Source organism: Columba livia, chromosome 18, assembly GCF_036013475.1.
Source record: "Columba livia isolate bColLiv1 breed racing homer chromosome 18, bColLiv1.pat.W.v2, whole genome shotgun sequence".
Classification (NCBI taxonomy): domain Eukaryota; kingdom Metazoa; phylum Chordata; class Aves; order Columbiformes; family Columbidae; genus Columba; species Columba livia.
In genome coordinates, this window is record NC_088619.1 from 9,693,171 (window position 1) to 9,710,557 (window position 17,387).

The window sequence follows — 17,387 nt, forward strand, 5'->3', positions numbered from 1 at the left end:
TTTTCTTCTGCCACTGTGTTTAACATTTCTTTCTTTTTTCACTTAAAGGGTCAGGAAGTGGTGCTGAGTTGGCAGCAGTATATACCATCCCAGAGGAGGCTGTAAAGTAAGTGTTAAAAATGTTGAGTCCTGTCTGTAAAAATGATGTTTACTGAAATCTAGAAAAGTAGTGATGGAACTGCCTCTTCCAGTAGCTTTTGTGGTTATTAATAGGTGTTAGTGCATTGGTTATTTTCTAATGGAGATTTAAATTCTTATCTGAACTCTCCATCCAAATAGAATATTTTCTTAGCCTTAGCTATCTGATAACATTTCTATGAACTGCTTTACACAGAACAAAATTCACCACTGTATAAATTAGTAGGCTTGTGGGAATTATTATTGATTCATATAACTAAATCTTGTGGAGACTTTTCTTTGTGATGAAGAACTTGCCTTGAAGATTAAGGTTACAATTCATCTGGTCACTTGTTTCACCACAGAACTTATTGTAATTAAGGTGTCTCATACACTAGAATAAGTTTAGGAAGCTGTATTAAAAAGATGGCCCTTCATCAGAATATTGAAATTATTTCCTGCTATTTCTTCTAAACAAAACATTTATTATCTAAACAGTTACACAGTTTAGATAATCCTCATGCAACATGATTGTCAGCATTATGGTTCTAATATCAATAATATAATTAAACTTATTGAAGCAGAACATATTATCTGTCAGGATTATTTCAGCCTTTGCTGTTCTCCGGGTAATGAGAAATTGAGAGTTTTTCTTTTTATTAAGACATAATATCATTTTAAATTAGCATCTACCTTTTGAATGCCATGATCTTCATGATATTGTTTAAAAATCCTTTTCCAATGTTGTGCCCTCACAAGCTTATTAGCAGTATTTTATAGTTTTGCTGGAGGTTCAAAATGCCACCGGAGGACAGATGACATGCTGTAGTATACTGTTACAGTCTAATGTGTTACTTCGTGGTCTCAGGTTGCTTTTCCTTGAGTAGTTGGATACTATCAGTTGTCAGCTCCTCATCTATTGTTTCTTTCCTGCAGAAGCTCAGTAAGAGGGAGACGACAGAGCGGACGTGCTGCCTGTGTTAGGGGAGCAACAGAACTCCGATAGTGATATAAATTATTGGAACAGTGTTCATCTAGGGAATTGCAGACAGACAAAGCAGCTCAGAGGAAATGCATCTCTGTCAAAGACGGCTTGTTTCAGCTGAGGCTTGAATAACAGCAGAAGTAAAAACCAGAGTAATCTGGTGAGAAGAAAACCAAACTGGACCCACTCTACGTAAGTATTTTCAAATGATTTCTTACCTAGCTCACTTATCTGCGGAACAGATTTCTATATGCATTTCTGGACACAATTTTTAACCTTTGAAGAATGAAAATTGCATTTCCTTTAACGTGATGCATAACTAGATTATTTCTTTTCTGTTCTCTAAATATGTGGAATATTTTGTTTGAAGAATGGAATTTCATATATTTATAGGGGAAAAAACAATTTTGTTTTGCTTTCCAAATATATGCTCGTATTTTAATTCAAGAATATACCAATACTTTGATTGTGTGGTCAAAACCTTTTAATGGGACATACTTGTAAGCAACTAATTGTCGTATTTAAGACTAGGTGTTTATAATTTCTGTTTGTGGAACTGTTCATATTGTCACTGTTTTGTTCAAGACTCGGTTTATGGGAGGGTGTTAATAGCAATAACTGTTCTGCATTTACACATGAGCAACCCCAGTACTAAAAATTGGCAACCTGGAGTGAGTATGGATGGAGTTTTATGACAGTCTGAGAAAGACTGTTTTTTATGAAAAGGTTTATTTCTTTTGATCTTCAGCAAAAAGGAATGTGTGTGTTTGTTTCTGATAACTAAAGAACAAGTAAATTTTGGCATTACCAAAAACTTTATTGGACCAGTTTTGAAAGGGACAAATCAGCTCCAGTCAGTGGAAGATGAAGAAATTGTGCATTGTGCTCCCAAACTCAGACTGCCATGACAAATAGTATAAAAAAAGGATCATTTTAATTTTCTGAAACCTGGCATTAACCTGCAATTCTTTCTCAGTGTGTTTTCCATGCAATAACAGTGAATTCGAAGCTCATATGCCTGCTATAGCAACAGCACTTCGAGCTTTTCACACATTCATGGGCAACTGCGGCACTGCACAAGGCTAGAGTTTTTGCATGTTTCATAAAATTATTATGATGTCTTTTTGAAGTGAAAAACAGTGGTATAACTTGGCATGACTGTATCTTCTCTGGAAGAATTTTATTTGACTGTATCTTGTCAGAGGCTCTAGATAAATAGTGATTCACATAGCTAAATCATGGAGATTGCTCCTCCTGATGGAAGGCCTGGGCCTGCGCATGCATGTTACAACTTACTTGACTGTCTTAGAAGCAGCGTGACATTCTTGTCTGCACTCTTTTCACATACTCAATAAAGCGCTAAGGGTTTCTTTTTTGAAAGATAACAGTTTTAAGCTCACAATAAGGAAGGTCGCTGAAGAACTTACCTAAAACTTTGCACTGAGCTCAATACATGCTATGACAGAAGGGTAGCCCGTAATTCCCTGAGGAATTAATCCCCATTTCCTTTGTTTTCAATGTGATGATATGTCCAATTATACTGTGTCTTTACTGAAATTTTGCCAATTGGGTTTGTGTCAAATGAGTTGCCACATATTTGGCCTACTATTCAGTTATTATGGCATTTATTAGTGTAAGTTATTACTTCACAGTATCACAGTATCACAGTATGTTTGGGATTGGAAGGGACCTCAAAAGATCATCTAGTCCAATCCCCCTGCTGGAGCAGGAACGCCTAGGTGAGGTCTCACAGGAACATGTCCAGGCGGGTTTTGAATGTCTCCAGGGAAGGAGACTCCACAACCTCCCAGGGCAGCCTGTTCAGTGCTCTGTCACCCTCACTGAGAAGAAGTTTTTTCTCAAATTTAAGCGGAACCTCTTGTGTTCCAGCTTGATCCCATTACCCCTTGTCCTATCATTGTTTGCCCCCGAGAAGAGCCTGGCTCCATCCTCATGGCACTCACCCTTTATATATTTATAAACATTAATGAGGTCCCCCCTTAGTCTCTTCTTCTCCAAACTAAAGAGCCCCAGCTCCCTCAGCCTTTCTTCATAAGGGAGATGCTCCACTCCCTTAATCATCTTGGTTGCCCTACGCTGGACCCTCTCCAGCAGTTCCCTGTCCTTCTCAAACTGAGGGGCCCAGAACTGGACACAATATTCCAGATGTGGTCTCACCAGGGCGGAGTAGAGGGGAAGGAGGACCTCTCTCGATCTACTAGCCACCCCACTTCTAATACACCCCAGGATGCCATTGGCCTTCCTGGGGTGTATTAGAAGGGCACTTCACTTCAGAGCACTTCTTACACCAGCAGAAAATATATCCCTTAGAACTGACATTTCTGTGCAGAGTACTTAATAATCATGATGCATGCAGCGTTCTGCTATGTTCCCCTCCCACTTTTACAGAATATCTGCTTTGTGACTCAAAGTCACTGATCAAATGGCCTAGCTGATTGTTTGGCTTGTTCCAAACACTGTTAGAAAAAAGGTGGGGAATTGTAAACACAGGCAAGCTAGCCGCGTTGATGTTTGATAGATGCAAGAAAGCTTTGTATTGAAAACACAGCTTTCAATCTTTTTTATTGTATCTCTTATAACGAGTCTTCAGCATTGGGATATATTTGTGAGCCCAGTTGTGTATCTGCTGTCTTCAACTTTTAAAAAAGCACAGTGGAAACTCACCAATAAGTCAGATGAAAACATTCCACAGCCTCCAGCTGCTTCTGTGCTACATGGCCTTTCGGCTGCCTGAAGAACAATTGAGGAGTGTGGGAATCGCTTTAGAGAAACCATAAATTGCTTTGGGATTTACTCAACAGATTCTAAGTCTGGATGAAATATGTCATTATGGAAGCACATAATAAGCATTCTCTCCTACACTCACAAAGAGTCTTTCAAGTATTTTCAAATAATTCTCTGTTAAGCTTACTCAGATTCTGTTGCATTGTATCAGTCCAGTCACATGTTTCAGTCAGGTTCCATAATAGATTTGCCAACAATGGAGAGTTTTTTCCTTCTAAACAAATAAGCAAACAGAATTCCTACCTGTCCTACAAGGAGCACTGTTCTTGTGACAACTGCTATGTGCTGATGCTGGTTTGTTTCAAGTGTGATGCCTTCCGAACTCCGAGAAGGATGAGAAAGGTCATGAGAACGTACCAAGAAACAGGTAGAACCTGTTTCTCATGTAGGTGCTGCTGAAGAATTAACAGAGAAGGCCTGATGGCAGCAGTAGGGGGGGATATAGGGCCAACCTCCCACCCAAGCAGCTTGTGTACTAACTGGATTAAGACTTGTCTGTGTCAAGGCCCCAGTCCATAATATGGGAGTTGATATCAGGATGGGAAGAATCTATATCAAAAATCATGAGCAAAACCATAGATCAGTTGGCAGTGCTCCTCAGTGTCCTTCATTAACAGCAAAGAGGGAAAGCAAAAGCACGGAACTAAGTGGAGAGAGCCAGAGTGCTGGTTCATGCCTTTTATGTGTAAAAAAGTATGCCCTATAAAGTTCCTATTTAAGTTTTCGAAAAGCATGAGTGAATTTTCTCCTGCTCCGATCATTATCCTTGTAGAGTATTTTTCAGTGACTATAAAATTAAAAAAAAAATGTGATCATTGAATATAGAATGTATGTTTTGCTGCGGTATTCTTCTTCCATATATAGATATCAAGATAGCTACAGATTACTTCATGAGAGCCTTTTGGTCCAATGAATGCGCCAGGAAAGGAAACCAAGCGTTTCTCTTAATAAAATGGCTTTTAAGCATCCTTGAGGACACATTAAAGGGATCTCTTTAGAAGTCATATTTAGTAAGCTAATTAGCATGATCAGAGCATGCATTCCTTCCTTATGATTAACTTCATGGCACTGAGAGGAAAACTCTAGGTAAAAGTCTTACAGTGGCACTAAATGTATAGATTCTTATATTCTGTACTGGAATGCATGACACACTGGCTGCAGTTTAAGTAACTTTAAAGTATTTTGAAAGCAGCAAGGACATAATTCAACTTAAGCTCTTGCTTTTCCTCAACAGAAATGCACAGGGCATTAAACAACTTGAGCAAACAGTCTGGAAAGTTACATTGCAGTTCATCTTGTTACACTTGGTGCTCTACTTTGACTTTTACTCAGTAAAGGTGGGACTTCAGCTGTTTCGTGAAAACATGAAAATTAATAATATCTAATCTTCAATATTGTGATAATCCATTTACTGTGAAGCAAAGATAAAGCGTGTGTAAATGATACAGATCACTTTCATCACACTCTTTAAAGTTAGATATCTAAGAGATTAAGAATATTACAATATTAGCCACAGAAAAAAATGTTACTGGTAGCTTTTTTGATTTTTAAAAAATTAAATATGAAGGATGTGGCCTATTTCTGGTGCTCTTGCTTTGAAGTTCATTGGCACAATGATATTTTATAGCATCCACATGAACATTGCTCTGTAGTGTTGTGCTCAGGGTATAAGATCAGTACTGATGCTCAAGCGCGCTGTATTGTATAAATTAGTATTATTGTCTAATCTTGGTTTAGTTGACTGAACTATATGTGAGTTATTGGAAGACAATACCCTCTGGTGATATAATTTTGATTGCAGTAAGATGGAGAAACAAATGTTATATTCCTTGGAGTTTGGGACTGAAATGTTACACCATGTCCTTGCTTTTCTATTTGGACTGGCAGACAGGGGAAGTGCAATTTTTTAGTCTGTGCTGTGGCAAAACGTTATTAATGCCTTTGCATACTAAGTTCAGGCAGTCTTCCACTTGAGAGAAGTGCCAGCTGGAGGTAGAGCCGTATCCCTTTTTCCAAAAAAACACATAGGTAACAGAAAAATGTAAGTTGTGGCCTGTACCTCCTCTTCTTGCTGTGCAGCATCGGTCCTGAGAGTGTTTTGTGATGCCTCATTACCAGTGGGTGCACCTACTGGGTGCACCTACATTCAAATCAGCAGAGGCTGTGTTACCTTACTGTAAAAATGCTGCCCAAGGCACACACAGGTTTGTGGGGTGATGGCTTTCAGGAGAGGTATTTCTTGGTTTCAGAGCTTTGACTGTGCCCATGCTCCTTCTGCATGGCACTGTCTCCTGGAGACTGGTGTTCATACCACCCTACTTCAACACACAGAACATGATATGAGTATGATATGGGTCTGTGTTCCACCTGTGCAAAGATAAGAAAGAAACAGTGATCTAGGGCCATAATGCCAAAGTTATGTGGAACAGACAGAACTGAAACAAGTTCAGAATATTTTTTAGTTTTGGAACAAAAAGAAGAAAGTAATGTATAATGTAATCATACATTGCAAAAACATTAGCTTCCTAAAATTAGAAGGTGCTGGTCAAGCAACAGACTAATTATGCTTAATTTGCAAAATCATTCTGATCATTAACTACTTAAAAGGACTAAATTGCACTGCTTTCAATAACAGATTATTATGAACGTATTTGGCATTATGGCCCTGTAATAGTAAAAATAAGATCGTAATGAAAATACATATTTCAATTCAGACTCCTGGTTACTGTGTGTTTTCTGACTGCGGTCATGAACATCTCTTAAAGGACTAGTACACTTGATGGAAGACCGAACTTTAGGTGTGAAAACCAAGCAAACAGCCACCAGATCAATACACCAAGAGCGCTTTTGCTATTAAATTAATTCTAGAATCAGAAGAACTGTCCTGATGGTTTTCAGAAATTCAGTTGTTTCATTTCTTATTTAAAACACTAAGCTCTCTCTGAATTTTATCAGAAAATGCTACTTTATGGTACACTGTAATTATAAGTTATTGTCTCTGAGGTTTCTCCTACAGAGCAGAGTGGGGGTTGCCCTCGTGTGTTCCATCTTTCCTAGTGCATTCCTGGGAGGGTTCCATGTGTTACCTTTATATGACTTGAGATTTTGTGCATTTGTGGGTGCTGGCAAGAGCAGTTGAATTCTTTCCTGCCTATTGCTTTAATAAAGAATGTGAAGCCATATGCATAATAACACTAAAACACATCAGTATGAAGCACAAATAATCCCTGAAATACAAATCTTGATTTGGGATTCGGAATACTTTGCACTCAGTTCTTTATTTAGACTGTTACACTCAAAAAATCCAAAAGGGGGCAATCTTACCCTCTGCCTGAAAGTCTGTAAATATAATTCAACTGTGAAATTGCAGCACACTACTTCCCAAGCTCTCATTTACCTTAGAAAACTGAAGGTTAGTGCAATGATAAAAACAACTTTTAGGGGTTTGGTTTTGGTTTGGAAAATTAAATTTTAGAAGAGTTACTGGATTTGTAAACTTTATTAAGTGTAATGGTATGAATACATGTAGTCACTCTCAAAGTGTGATGGTTAAAATTATCTGATGTCCTTACTTGTGGAGAACAATCATGTTGTTGAGATAGAGAAACATTAAAAAAATAACGTTATACACTTAAATTGCTCTTGGACATAAATAAAACATGTTTTTGATGGAGATTTCAGGAATAATAGAATCTCAAACTCATTGTCTTTTCCCAGATGATTGCCACTTACGAATTTAAGACAGCAATTGTCTGCTCTTTTGGAGGAATGTAACGATAGCCAAATTAGTGCAAGACGTTTCTTATAATTTCTTGGCTTTCTGTGGTGTAAGTAGGAGAAATAACCTGTAGCCTTTGGGGAAAAAAAGAAAAAAAGGCAAACAAAACTTCAAGAAATGTGCTTGCCACTCACTTGTAGTAACCTTTTAATTATATATAGTATTTTCTGTGAGAAGTATGCATATTTTCTTTCTATATGCTTTCTAAATAATGTATTGTCGACCCACCTTTTTAATTTGATGTCAACTATCATTCAACTACTAGAAAATATTTCATGCATGTGCTACATATACATCTACTAGCTGCCAAAAAATCGTTATTCCTGTAGACATGAGAAAGCCAATATCCTTTGGCTGACTCAAACGGGTGTTCAAAGGAAGGCTGCAAGGCACGGATGAGAAGCGTTCCTGCTCTTGACTGTGTATCACAGGATGGTGCGCTCACACCCCTTCCGTTTTCTCCAGATACCAACTTTCTGAGTATCCTCCCTTACTCTAAGACAGAACGCCTGCTGCATGTGCATAATTCTGGCATCTTACCAATAACTCCCTGCCTTGGAAATCCGGGGGTATCTTGCTGATACCTCCCACTGCAGCTGGAGTAGACCCATGGTGCTGAAGTGAAAGACTGGTACTTCACATGTGCTGTGTGTTCCACAGCAGGTGAGCTCTGCTGGGTGAAGGAAACAGAAAGACACAGCTAAGAGGTGAACGCTGCCCTCGGCTTCATCTGAAATTTAGTCAGAGAACGCTTTTAAAGATTTTTAAAGTTTTGAGAGGTTTCTGAATGCTGATATTCATGAACTGAAACATTGTTCACTAATTTATCTTTTTACTTGCTGTTGACCCCAGTAGCACTGGGCCTGCGTATCTTCCCATGATAAGGCCAAATCCTACAATCAGTCATTGCTACATGGGGTCTGGTTAAAGCTGAGAGATTACTTGCAGTTGAAAGACTTGCAGCTTGTGAAGTTTGGAAGCTATAGCTCTAGTCCATGCCGTATGAACAGAGGTACAGATTGTCAACCTGCGTACGCTGAAGTGGCTCTGACCCCTGACTCCCAGCCAAGAATACGGCTGGTCCAGGTCCATAAAGCCTTATGGTTAAATATGTTTTCATAAGATGCAAATGAAGCTGAAATAAATTATAGCACCACTTTATTTTTATTGTGATAGGCAGTATAGATAATACCTTTTTTTTTCCTTGCTTCACATTCATGCGATGTAAACTATTTTAAACCCAGCTACATTTTTTCTCCTCTCGAGAAGATGACCATACCAATTGCCTCACTATCTGTTTACATTCTGGAAAGAGTCATTTGGGATTTTGTCTTTCTGAAATAAACGTTTGCTTATGGATTTTTTTTTTTTATTGTCACATCCATGGCATTTTAAAAGTAAATAGGAGTACAAGGTTTATATTATTTTAAATGTATATTGTATTTGTCTTCCCAACACTGTGGTTTTTAGTACTGTGAATAACGTAGTATGGAGCCAGCCTATTAAACAGCCTGTTTTTGTAAGGAAACTGTTAGTCCACCTACAATATTCTATTGCTTACTGTGTTCTTCCAATATGCTTAGCATTCCACAACCTAAATGATCATTTGTTGAACAAATTCATGCTTTTATTAGTCAAAATACAGAGAAAACAGAGCCCCCCTGTTTCAAGATATTTGCTAATGCACGGTTAATTATCACATATAGCTTACTATAATTCATTTTACAGGGAGACCTCCTGCAGGTAACATACTAGCAGTTTATGAAGCAAAATAACCTCACTATAGATTAGAACTGTTTCACTACTGGTCAGACAGTTGCTGCTTCTAGGCCTTCTCACTTCACATTGCTAATTTGAACAAGGCTTTATTTTTATATTTGTCAGCAGCAAGACTGTAGCATGGTTGTTAAACCTCTCCCAGGCCTAATTAGAGCAGCAATGCGAGCATTCATAATGAATCTCGTGTCTTGGGTTGGAGGAGGTAGCCGTGGTGCTACAGTAGCTTCCTGGCAGACAGTTGCTGGCAGGTTTAAGGTAGCTTGTGGCTTGCAATATTAAGTGACTGTTGAAATTCATTGACTCCACTGCGGCTTATGTGTCTAGATGACAACAAGTTTACACGGTTCTTTTATAGTTACAGCAAATGGGTCCATTTAAATATTTATTAGGTGATTATGGTGATGTGAAATGGAAAAAAATTGCAAAGTACAGTATTGCATGTATAACTGTTTTAACTGTTTGTACAAAATAGGCCTGTGGTATCATTTGAAATTACAGCATCTTTTTTTCCTCATAAATATTTATAGTGTATCAGTAGCTAGGAATGCTAATTTATTTGCATTTTGTTTCTTATTTAATTTGACAGCCATTTGGGTAGCCATTAAAGGCACTCACTCTGATTTGAATGAAGGATATTTCAATCAGCAGTTGAGTGGCATTTTGATTGGAGTGGGTGAAGTTAGTTTTTAGGAGTTCTTTTTGCCTTTACGAGATGTAGAAAGGGGTCTTAACTGTGTGTGCTTGATGGCAGGAGCACCCAGGAAAGCCTGCATCTCTGGAACTTGGACTTTCAAGGAATTTGTCATAACTGTTGCATTAAATGTAGCCAACTTGTTTTATTTTGTTATTCATCTTGCTTAATCCAATTGAAAAGAACATAGAAGCCAGGTATAAATTTCTGCAAAAATTAGCCAAGAGTTGTTGTAAAATATGAGTATGACTTGAATGACAAAACGAGCTATGTCAGGTATATAGACAAAAGGATTAAATGCACACAGGAGAAAAAGAAATCCAATTCATTGACAGCTCGTAGCTACTGTTCACTTTTTCATTGTAACAGAAGAGATGGAAGTGAGTCAATCTCACTCAAGGGCAGGGGAGAAGATGATAATGGTGTCCAGAGGTGTCAGAGCAAATATGTGCATTGGAAATGCTCCCAGTGATAGCACAGAAAATAGGTATAGTGAAGAGAAATCATAGTCGACATAGTCCAATGTCCACAGGCTTCCTTAAGACTTGCTGTAATATGTCAAGGATTGGGATTAAGTCTACTGTATAGAGCACAAGTTTGGCTGATATTTTGTTATTCCACTAATACTTATTTCATTCCTAGTAGCGAAAAGCAAGATAGCAATCCTATAGGGATATGTTTCATGCTGGCTTTAGCTCAAGTTTGGTGTCCTTGCTCAAAATGGAGAGAGGTACTGACTGAAGGATGCTACTACAGTACAAGTAGTAAGAAATACATATCAGTGCTCAGTTGAGAATGGGTTATTCAGTTTCTTTCTAGTACAAGAACTTAAAAGTTTAGGTGGTGAATTACTGCATTAATAAACTATCTATATGACTATATATGTATTTACCCTCCAGCATAAGAAATCTGTGCTTTACCTCTGCACTGGTTTTGAGTGAAGCCCTATTAATGCCCAAGATGTTAAGTTAAAGCTGCACCTCGAAGTGAACATACGAAGTATGAAGTAAGAACACTGCAAATGACCATGTTCTTGTGTATACACAATAACACTTGTTCTTTAGGGTTTTTGATCTAATTCTTTTGACAAGCACTAGATTAATTTAAAAGAAGACGAAGGGGGGAATAAGAACATTCTTTAGCTTTTTGAGTCTGGAACTTCTGTCCTACTGTTTGCTCAGATTTTCCAGTGAGATCACTTCCTGAACGGGGCATAACATGAATAAGTGTTCTGAGAGGCAGGTTCAAAAGCTGCGCACGCAGAAGCTGTCCAATTTTGCGGTATCATTGACAAAGATGGATTTGGTTAAAGTTTTCCAATATACTCAGAAATTTCACATGTGCAGCATGAATAGGTCAACTTTTATTGTATCTTACATGATAAGTTCCATTAAATGTTAAATTCTAACAATACTATTCAGGTTTTAAGGTACCTTACTGTACATATTCACCTTGTGATTTCAGTAGAACAATCTGGTCTGAATAGAAAGTGGAGCAGAATGCCTGCTTGGTGAGGTGAGGTTACAGGCATAGTTGTTTCTATTAATTCATGCACAGAGGCTTTCTCATGTTCAACTTGCTACCCTGGATAAATGGCAAAATAAACACAGATTTGCAAAAAGTCTGTGCTGGAATAATTGTTGGGTATCCATAATGATGCATGGATGTCTGAAGCAAGTTTTGTAGAGGAGACAGTGTCTTTTGTTAGCTGAAATTAGGAAGAATTTGGGAAGAAAACCCTGCAGAAGATTGTATGGGCACACCAGACCCTTCAGCTCCTGATTTCAGGGATTAGTGAAGGGGAGAGGGAATCAGCAGATTTAATTAAGCAAATACAATAATTGAAAAGAGTGTTGGAGCACATTAACTACATTAAGCTTGAGTATACACTTTTATCTTAAAGAATCTGTGAAATCAAATATTTGAAGTGGGTGTGGGTTTGCTGTTTGTGCGTTCAATGTAGGTTGACTGTTCATCCAGTGCTGTAGCCTTCTCTACCTCTGTGTCATGCCACAACCTCCTGACATCTTTTCTCAAAATAATGTTAAATACTTCATTTTCAAGAGATTTCTGAAGTTTAGTGGTTGAAGTTAATGTATTTTATACATTTGTCATGGCTGTTACAGGTCAATTATTATAACCCTGATGCATTAGTTCTGATAATACTCCAAGGTAGGCGTGTGCTGTTTTCCCTACTGAGCTGACAAAGAAAATAAGACAAATCTTGTTCCAGAGATGGATGTTAAAATCTGTCTCTGAGTACAAATGACTCCTCTCACCACTGAGTCCCTGTTCTGCTGACACTCTGTGTTTTGATCTATTTAGATGAAAGACACTGAGGGGTGGGGGGACTGAAAAAGATCATGCAGGCATGAGAGAACCGCACTCACGGCAGTATGGAGAAATAAAGCTTCTTTTTCAATATCAGGACAAATAATTTTAGACAATCAGTGGTACAATAAACTCTATTCTATCTCTGTGCATGACGCTGGGAAATAGAAATCCGTTTTTGTAAAATAGGAGGTCCAAGCGTCAAGATCTTAACACGAGGACAAGTTGGAAACCTTCCAGTGGAACATTCTTCTCTCAGCTAATGCCAGTTCACCAAACCCTAACACGTCGCATGAAAATGTCTATTCCAATGAAATTTTTGATGGAAATGTGCTTGGTTTCCCGCCAGCTCACCCGCTTTTCCCAGCCCTCAGCTCCCCGGCATCTCACGTGGAACAGTGCCAGAAAGTCAAGTTTCTTCACGTTTTTGGCCTGTTTGGCAGACTGCCATGGAGAACGAGAGTCTGGGCTCCCGAAAGTGGACAAGAAACCTTATACATGCATATACAACCATCCACATACTCTCACAGGTCATTTAAATCCATGTCAGTTCATTCGAAGCAGAAGTTTTTTTTACATAGAGGGTCTTTTAATATGACCCTCCCATGGAAAATTTCTCATGTTGGAATTTTAATTCCAAGTTGTAACTAGAAAAAAACCTGGGAAATATGAAATATTTTCCTTGTAGGCAAAATACAGATTCCTGTGCAACTGCATGTTGCTCTATTGTCATTGAAGCTATCAACAGTTCTGGCTGCTTCTCTTTGTCAGTGCATAGAAAGATCTATATTTATAACAGGTAAGGTGTTTAGATACTTAACCTTAACAAAACAAGATGATATTTTTAGAGTTATTTAAATATTTATTTAAAAAATTCCTCTTAAACCACCTTAAAAAAGGCAGACAATCTTCTCTTGGTCCCTAAGTTTCAGTCTGTGGACTGAGGGAGTAGAGAGTTTCAGTGTTTTTCGCTGACTAATAAAACAGGCATATATACTGTAGTTCTGACTGAGAGGTCCCTGAAGCAGGAGCGCTGTAATGTACTTTTCCATAGTCTCATTTCATGCACTGCAAGCTGCTCAGTTGCTTGTTATATATAAGTAAATAAATAAGCTTCAATCACATGGTGTTAGGTAATTTCTGACTGGGGGGATGTGTTCACAGCTGAGACAAAAAGTGGTTGATTCAAGTAGCCATTAATGAATTCCTTTTCTGATTATTCTTAATACCTTGGATTAGCATAACAAAGTCAGAGTCTTTAGGAGATCAGTACTTGAAGCAGTTAATTTTTCAATTGTGCTTTTGAGAAGCTGGGATTTATAGTAATAGATAAAGTTCTTACTATTTCATGGTAGAAATGTTCCTGTGTAGAATTCCACTTCTGTTTAAATTGGCGTTGTGGTCATCAAGTCTCAGCTTCACTACCAGTCTGTCAAAAATGCTGCTTTTGTAACAATAGGAATATCTTAAATGTCCCGTATGAGATGCTATATTTATATTAAACAGAGAAAACAGTTTTCTTTGTCAAAATAAGGGAAAAAACATTACTTGTTCTTTTTCTTTGGTGGGGGGAGACACGGACATTGTGTAGTAGTGCAGGAGGTTGCACTGATGCTGTCCCTGTCTCTTTCATAAAACTTCAATGTGATCTGATATTGCTCCCAATGTCTTTTTATTCTGAAGTAATAAAATGGGAATGATCAGCAAAATACTCCTGTATTAACAATAGCATTATGTACATGGATATTTCTGAAAGGCTTCAGTATAATGCAGTTAGACTCACTAAGCATTAATTTTGGGTGTTTAAGATTTTTATTATGCCGAGAATGAGCTTTGAATGTTCTAAATGTACATGTTTCTGCCCTTGTCATTGTAATAATGCTGAAGAAGGCTCCATGGGTTGCAAGCAGCAGGAGAAAGTGGGTAAAGAATTTATTGGCAGGAGCTTTAGTTCAATTCTAAAAGCTGCCGTCTCCCTTGCTGGGATTGCACAGAATCCCAACATCCTTTGCTTATATGAACCTTGACGTCAGACTACGCATGGGGAGAAAATGGGATGTGTGTGTGTATACACACAAGATCGAGCAATTCAAATTCACCTTCTGAAAGGAAATTTTAAGATTAATAAAATAATCAACTTCTAAATTGGTTTTATTTTAATTGGTCCTTGCTAAAAGTGATGCAACAGAAACCTGTGTGTTAATGGTTGCTTTCTAATGTCCCTAAATTGAACTCTCAGTTGCCCTCTCTAATCTCCTAATCTTTTTGCAAAGGAAAGCAGAAGGGCCTCTCTACAAAGCAATCTTGACTGCTTTATTTGACTCATTGGGGTGAGAGGAAAAAGGGAGAGGGGGGTGCAACACATATCATGCTGCAAATACAATTCAACATGTGCAATGAAGTGACAGCTGAATTCTTCAGGCCTTTATGTCAAAGAATCAGCACTGGACTGTGGTGTGTAAGCAAAGACGTCTCATACTGTTATCTGACCAGCGTTCTCTAAGAGCAACAGTCTGACTGAGGAGGAAAAAAAGAGCTCAGCTCTCTGGAGAATAGAGAACACTGGTACTGACTTTCCTCAGCAACTACCTTGCACAAAGCAAAGCTTAGCTCTTTGCCATAAGACTGAACTAGTTCTGACCTCTCCCCACAGATGCAATCACAGCACAGAAGTGCATCATCTAAGATTTTGAACTTTTGTCTATTCATCCAGACATTAACGTAGCACATTTTTCTGATTGATCTCTGGATCCTTTAAGGGGCTCAGAAAAGTCTATGCTTGAAAATTTGGATCTGGATCCAAGTCTTTGACTATTTCTACCCCATAATATGAAGGTATTGAAACAAGTAATTCCACAAATACAATTTACACTCACAGTACTTTAGGATGCTGGTTTTGATGTCACTTGAAAGCGAGAATGAGATAGGACTGGGTTGTGCAATGCATGTTGTGCCGTATGTTTTCATGAGGAGGCTGATTTTCTTAATGCAAACAAAAAGTTTGGGGTTAAACTCATGGTGCTTCTGTTCTCTATGTAAAAACCTTCATGACAATTTCTCTTATTATAGCTCTTCATGGTGTAGGACCTCAGACTCACAGTGAAATCACCCTTATCCAGAAATCCACATCTTTGTCCCCATTCTTTAAAACCAGGGATGGACAAAGAAGTGGGGATTTCCACCTCCGTGTGCTGAATTGGACTGAGACCAGTGGGCTGGTACAGACCGTAGAGTATCAAATATTTGCGGTTCGGGAACGTGGCCAGTGAAGCGCTGGCCCTGGGAGATGAGAGGCAGCACGGAAGAACAACCGCAGAGGGTTCGGGTTTGGATTTTTATAGGATCCTGTGGAAGTAAAGGCATCCCTCTTCAATAGTTTGTCATGAATACCTATTAAAAGCTTGTATTTCCTGCTATTGATCTCTCTCCATTTGTTGTAGCAAACTGGATCTGATTTCTTGATCTATCTTTTTGTAATCAGCTACCTAGATCCCAAAAGCTGATTACAGTAACTAAATTAAACTGTGTGCAGTGGTGTATTGTCCCATCAGATGGCACAGATGAGTTCTACAGTCTCCTCGGAGTCACTCAAATCGACTATTAATAGCTGGGTTTAATGTAAGAATTCCAAGGCAGTTCAGTTTTTCTTTGGGCATAAGATATTCTGGAGGTCTGGGTTTTTTTCTTGCTGAAATTGTTGTGCTGTTTTCGGTAGTTAAGAGACAGACTCCAAACGAAGCAGCCATTCCTAACCTATGCAGACAAAGGGAGTGGTTCCCTTAGCAACAGGAACCATGTGGAGGTTCTCAGAGAGCTCTCTTTTCCCCTTACTCGTGTTTTCTTTTAACTCAACATTTTGCACAGCATCTTGCATGGAGAGTCCGGCAGCTGGGCTGGAGGCAAACGGTTCTTCCGGCTCTAGCTAACCAGTGCTCGAAAGGCAATTGTTCTACGCTCATCAGACAGAAAAAATGATAATCGTGGGTAAGTGAACTGGCACGCAATCAGAGTTCACGCTGAGGAGGGGGAAAGTTTACTGGCTGGCAACCAGAAGTGTCCAGCACTTCCCAGTAGGCATGTATGTTTGAAACAGGGGTACTAATGTGATGCTTACCTTGTTTACTGGTAGGATTGCTTGTCTGCATTTAGTATTTCAGGGTTTGGAAACATTAGCACAACTGGGTTCTAGTCCGTAGTATGCTACTGACTTCCTTTATAGCCCTGAACATCTCACCTTGCCTCTCTGTTTTCTTTCCCCATCCACCAAATAGAGATGAGATGCCATGAGGATCTTGAAAAGACTGTAAAGTACTGTAGAAATATACCATATTGTTTGGCAAAATCATATTTGCTTTTCAGGTTAATGATAAGGTGTGCAGAATCTGAGATACAGTATTGCTCTTTTCCTGAAGATTTAACTCAATTAACTTTTCTGTAGGTAGATGTAGTTGCTTTTCTTCGTGGTATAGGAGATATGTGCATGTAGTGTCTGTACATAGATGTGCATATGCATAAGAATTTGTATATGTTGGTGTATAAACAACAAAAATAGAGCAGTTTGTTTCCCTCAAAATAGCTATAGCATTGGTAAAATAGTAGCTGTGTTTCAGTGTCATCCAGTGTACTATGAAATAACAGAATTTAATCTTTGCATGTATTGAAACGCTGGTCCTGCTATCCCTAAAGTGTTACATATAACCAGAGCTCTTGCCAGTCTATTGGAAAAGCCTAATGCATAAACTCCATAAGTTTCTAGTCATTTTACCTAAAAAGAGACACCTGATTTAATCTAATTTTAAGCCAGTCATTTTGTGGGAGACTTGCATAAGAGTCAAATTTGTCTCTCAGTTCTTCCTAATTTAATGTACAAAGTCCCTCTGGTCACAATTTTTCATCACATT

The 17,387-nt window shown here is 38.5% G+C and overlaps 1 protein-coding gene across 3 annotated transcripts in view; it reads left to right on the forward strand.

The window, feature by feature from the left end:
* Positions 1-1,150: 1,150 nt before the first annotated feature.
* ANKFN1 (ankyrin repeat and fibronectin type III domain containing 1) overlaps positions 1,151-17,387 on the forward strand; it is a 103,091-nt gene continuing 86,854 nt past the window's right edge. For 2 of the 3 annotated variants that reach the window (XM_065034908.1, XM_021288442.2), the window contains exon 1: positions 16,284-16,470. The gene's annotated coding sequence lies outside the window, so the exon portion shown is untranslated. Of the gene's footprint in view, positions 1,295-16,283; positions 16,471-17,387 lie in introns of those variants that run through there. The other variant, XM_021288440.2, reaches the window with a different exon arrangement.